This window comes from Talpa europaea, assembly GCF_964194135.1.
Source record: "Talpa europaea genome assembly, chromosome: 4".
In the NCBI taxonomy this organism is placed as follows: domain Eukaryota; kingdom Metazoa; phylum Chordata; class Mammalia; order Eulipotyphla; family Talpidae; genus Talpa; species Talpa europaea.
Window position 1 is genome coordinate 17,978,276 of NC_140070.1, and position 6,127 is coordinate 17,984,402.

Consider the following 6,127-nt stretch of genomic DNA (forward strand, 5'->3'; position numbering starts at 1 on the left):
AATAGACAAACCATGGTACATCCACGAAACAGAACACTACCCATCCATAAAAAGAATGCAATATCAGGGCCTCCCCGGTGGCGCAGCAGTTGAGCGCTGGGTTGCGAAACTGCCCCGCAGCCTCTGCAGCGCCAGTTAGATCCCCGGCTGCTCCCCGGCCACCAGAGGGGGGTCCCGCATGGCGCGCAGACCTCTCCTGCCGCCCGCTGCTCCCCTCAGCAGTGCATTTCGGTCCTTCTGCCTGCTCTGCTCCCCGCTCTGGCTCTGGTGAATTCTCTCACCCTCCGGCGCTTCTGACTGTACCCAGTGCTTGTATAAATAAATAAAAATAAATCTTAAAAAAAAAAAAAAGAATGCAATATCACGGCTCCAGGGCAGGAACATTCTGCTATATGAAAGAAGCCAGAAACAAAATACACACTGTGATTCCATTTATATGCGGATATACATTCATGAAAAGGCTAAACTTGGATAATGAGCAGACTAGTCATTTCCAGGGGCCAGGGTTTCTGAGAGGGGAGTGACAATAGAAGATAGCACACAGTGAATTTTTTAGAATGATGGAAAACTCTTTTTACTGTGTGATGTTTACACGACTTTATACATTTGGTATAATTCATCCAGCCATACACCCAATAATGGCAAATTTTCTTGTATGTAAATGATACGTCCAATAAGTCTGACCACACCCCCCACAAGTAATAATCCCACAGAAAGTCTTTCCCCCGGTGCTTTCAGTATCTATGAGCACATCCTCTGGATACATTTCCAGATGTGGAATTGCTGGAACAAAGTGTATGCACATTTAAGGACACATGTGTTTTTACAAGACTGTTTTTAGAGACAAGGCTTTATAGGAGTGACACTTCGCACACTGAAGGCAGGATGCACCAGAAGTCAGGGGAATGAGAGGTTTGCTCCCCGACAAAGCGACCTAGGACCCTCTACCCCCCTTCACCTATAGTGTCAAGAATACCTTGGTCCGATCCACATTCCTCCATCCCTACAGCAAGGGCTCGGCACCGCCCAACGTTACGCAGGTCAGCCTGCTACCATCAAGGGAACCATCTAGCTCTGCGCTGTCCCGTATACTCGACGACTGAGCTACTGAGTACTTGAAATGTGGTTAGTGCAAAACAGGAACTGAATTTTAAAAATTTCTTTAAAGGTTAAGTTTAATCAAAATTTAAATCACCCCATGAGACCAGGGGATACCATATCAGACACCACAATTTTAGAACAAACCGGGTCCCCCCTGCAGAAGTGAAAGGTCCGTAGCTTGGCATCAAGCTACAGGGGGCTTGCTATGACCTTGCAGCCCGGGCCTGGATTCTCAGCTTTCTACCTCACACTCCAGAATCAGGAGCTGGGGTCCTGTTTTGGTCCTTGTACTGAAGTACCCCATCTAAATCCCCTCCCGTGCTCGTCTCCCCTTGCTCCTAGGAGACTGTGCCCCCCTAGGGACTGGAAGTCTGCACTCGGGCCCTTTCAGTGGCTGGACGCCAGCAGGCACCAAGCTCCACTCACCTGGCATCTGCCTCAGCCTCCTCAGGCTGTCTGGCCTCCTGCCTATCAGGCCTTCGGCCTTAGGTGTTGCTGGGACTTGCCTTTCTGGAGGTCTGGATTGTCACTGTAGGAAGCATATTTTTTATTATTTTCTCCACCCCCTTATTTCAGGTTTCAACTCTGTGAAAACTGACCTGACCTTCGGGATTTTTGCCTCAACACTGATATCACCTATGCCCAGGTGCGGAGGAGGGCTGAGTGAAGAGAGATGTGCAGAGGCAGCAGCTACAGACAACCCTCTCCATTTCAACTGAAGCCAGGCTTTACAGGGGCAGGCCCACCAAATTCCAGCAGATGCGGCTGGCTGAGCTGGTTTTGAGGGTAGGCCTTGTCCACATTCACTCGAAGCCCCCACAGGCACCTCCCCACTGGACCCCAGGCTGCCTCCACACAATGGGAGTCAGCATTTCCCAACTGCTGGGACATAGACACAACTTTATAAAATGGTCAATGCCCACTTCATGAGATTATTTGCTGGATGTGGTTCTTCCTCAGATAATACTGGGAAAAACCCACCCTCTTCAGGGAAGACCAACCCCAGCTGACAGGGTAACCTGCCTCCCAGCCTCTCCAGGACAAGGCATCAGGACATAACTATCACCTGCATCTCTAGGGAAAATGGGACACATGGAGTGGGGGGTTCCTGATAGCGTGAGGGCTATTTACTCACATTGCCTGAATCGCCTACCCCATCCCTCCAGACCATGCACCCTGGCTTGACTTTTAAGTCATCAACTGGAGAGACCTGGACAGGAGGATACAAACCATCCTGTTTCTCTGCAGCATCATGTTCAATAGACACCGAGGAGAAGCGAGGGCTGGAGGTATCTTAGGAAAAGGTTACCCATCTTCTGTAAACTTAAAGGCAAAAAATGGTCATGAATGCTGAATTTTGGACGTTCAGTTTTCCTGATGACTCCAAAGGGGTCCGAACAGCGGCACAGAGACATCAGGAGCCCCAGTCAAGGGCTGCAGGAGACACAGAAGATCATGTTTGACTCTACAAACTACACATTGGTCCTGCCCACAAAAGTGGAGCATATATTGTGCACAATATTTGGTTTCACAAGCTGAAAATTTTGGATTTTAGTTGAAAGTTTAGAGATGAGTAAAAGGCCGTCCATCAGCCCAGTGGAGCAGTTGGTCAACACAGTGCTATGATCACTCACTGTGATGTATTATACCTGGCACAGAGGTGTTATGAGCTGCTGGGCAATTCAGGCTTGAAATAGCCCCCAGGGTTTTTAAAAGGTCTAAGCAATTTAATTGATTTAACCATCATGAGTGCTTCAACGATGGCCCAGCCTCCAATAACCCCCACATCTTTTGCAGAGCCCAAGCTCTGCCTCTCCATTTCCACAGTTCCTTGGACAGCCCACTCAGCTGTCCACACATAGCTTCAGCTCAAGTGCCTGAACATGACACTCTTACCTCCCACAGAAGCACCTGTGCAACTACCCAAGCTGGGGGACTCTGAGTCATCCCTCCTCTCTGCTCCCCTGTATTCCCAGTCATGTGGTCCCCCAGCCTGTAGGCTCTGGGTGAGAAATACCACTCAAGTGACTCTTCCTCCTAATCACCCAGCTTACTGCAATGACCTACCAGACCCTTCCACCCTCCACTCTGCCCAGAGTCTGCCTCTTGAGACTGATCTGTTTAAAGGCTTTCAAAGGAGGGAATCAAACTCTCCAGAAAGACAAAGTTCTTCAGTGTCTGCCCTCCAGGCTAACTCAGCAGTCCCTTCCCCACCAGTCCTCCTGTTCTCAATGCTCCAGCCACACTGAGTTGAGGCCCGGACTGTGCACACTTCACCCCTCGTGCCTTCACACACCCTGTTCCCCCTACCTAGCACATTCCCTTGACCCGTCTGGTAAACTCACTCGTCCCTTCTGGCCCTCCTAGGAAGCCTTCCCAACTCCCTCTGCAGCCATACCTCCTTTTTGTTTTCAGTGGGGGTATGTCTCCCATTAGACTCCAAGCTCCCAGAAGTCAGGAAACTCATGCCTGGGGCGCGCCTCCTGGGACACAGTGGCAGCTCACACATAGCTGGGCCTGATACCAGCTCTCATCTGCACATCTGAGCTGTTCTGTAATGGCAGGGAGAGGGGATGAGAAAATGATTCTCAGAAAAATGCCTTGATAATAGAGACCACTTATGGAGTAATACACTAGGGTCAGATTCTGTGCCAGGCATGCCATACATTTATCATGGTAATCTTTACTACTATTTTGTAAAGATGGTATTAATGCCACTTTTTTATAGGAAACCAGATTCTTTACCATTCAAAGTCTTAGAGGTGCTAAGTCATCAGCCCAAGGCCCAAAGTCTGGACTCTTCGCTACAGCACTGATGAAGCAGCAGCTCTAGAATGTGTCATTTCATATCCAATAGGTTGGTGCCGACTCTGCTCAAGACTTGGCATCCTTGAGAAGGATGCTGGCTTGGGAAGAAAACTCAGGGAACTATTTTCATTTGAAATGGCATTCCAATGGGTAGAATGCAGTTTTTTTCCATCTTGGGCTTGATCTGTTGATTACCAAGTCCACTCAAAGTCCACCTATGAGCAGAGACCTTCAGGGTTCTGGTGATCCAGGCAACTGTATGGTTAAGTGCTGGTTAGCCTTAGGAGTGCCCTGGGCTGCAGGTCCTGTGGGACCCTAGAAACTTGGCATTAAATGATAAAAGTGACTTTGGATGGTTAAGGTAGGAATCCACCCCCAAAGACACATATACATTCTGTTCCTCTGCATCATCTGCAAAGATCTCCCGTCCACCTCCTCCCACCCCCTGCCATCCATCTGGCCTAACAGCAGGCCCAAGTACACGTCTGGGGCAGCTCCTAGCTAGAGATGTGCCAACTTGCCCTCGCTCCTGAGGCCCATCCTTTGGTTGAATCATGTTCTGTGTCTATTCTGGGCCACACTCATTTCCTGGGGTGGAAATTAGGTTTTTGACAGTGTTCCTTTCACATTTAATCTATTCATTTTAATTATAGCCAGGCCCTTCAGCTCAATGATGACTCTTCCTCAGGATTAAACTGACGGTTCTGACAGAAAACAAGGTCCATTTAGAAAGTCCCTCCCTCACCTTTCTTCTGCTCCTCCTCACTGGGTAAGGAAAGCATAGGATTTGTTTCTGATTCTTGCCCTTCACTCCAAAAAAGGATGTGCAAGGAGGCAGCCTTGAGATACTGTGAGCTAACTAGGGGGACACCTAGTGATGAAAGGAATGAGGTACAAGGAGAGGTTAAGAATATACTCACACAGAAATTTTGATTGGAATAGCATTGAATCTGTATATTGCTTTTGGAAGGATGGCCATTTTAATAATGTTTATTCTTCCAATCCATGAGCAGGGGATGTCTCTCCATTTCTTTGTGTCTTCTTCTATTTCTTTTAACAGTGTTTTATAGTTTTCTTTGTATAGGTCCTTTACCTCTTTTGTTAGATTTATTCCCAAATATTTGATTTTTTTTGTTTCAATAACAAAAGGGATGGTCTTTTTGATTTCTTCTTCTTCAGATTTATTGTTTGTGTATAGGAAGGCTACTGACTTTTGCGTGTTGATTTTGTATCCTGCCACTTTACTGAACTGATTGATGAGTTGAATTAGCTTTTCTGTGGAGTTTTTGGGGTTCTCTATGTATAATATCATATCGTCTGCAAATAGTGATAGTTTGACTTCTTCTTTTCCTATTTGGATTCCTTGGATGTCTTTCTCTTGTCTTATTGCCCTGGCTAGGACTTCCAGTATTATATTGAAAAGCAATGGTGAGAGTGGACATCCTTGTCTTGTTCCAGATCTTAATGGAATTGCTTTCAGCTTTTCACCATTGAGAATGATACTGGCTGTTGGCTTGTCATAGATGGCCTTTATGATGTTGAGGTATGTTCCTTGTATCCCAAGAACTTCAAGGGCTTTTATCATGAATGGGTGTTGCACTTTGTCGAAAGCTTTCTCAGCATCTATTGATATTATCATATGGTTTTTATATTTCTTTTTGTTGATGTGTTGGATAACGTTGATTGATTTTCGGATGTTAAACCATCCTTGTGCCCCTGGAATGAATCCAACTTGGTCGTGGTGAATTATCTTATGGATACATTGTTGGATTCTGATAGCTAAAATTTTATTGAGGATTTTTGCATCAGTGTTCATTAGGGAGATTGGCCTGTAGTTTTCCTTTTTTGTGTTGTCCTTGTTCGGTTTTGGTATTAGTGTAATGTTGGCTTCATAGAACGTGTTTGGTATTGTCCCTTCCTTCTCAATTTTTTGGAAGAGTTTGTGAAGGATAGGCACTAATTCGTCTCTGAATGTTTGGTAGAATTCATTTGTAAATCCATCAGGTCCTGGGCTTTTGTTTTTGGGGAGGTTTTTGATTACCATTTCAATTTCGCTAATTGTAATTGGTCTGTTTAGGTGTTCTATTTCTTCAATGTCATTCTTCAAAGAAATAGAACAATTATTGATGAAATTCATATGGAATCACAAAAAACCCCGAATAGCCAAAGCTCTCCTGAAAAAAAAAGAAGGGGATGGAGGCATCAGACTCCCAGACTT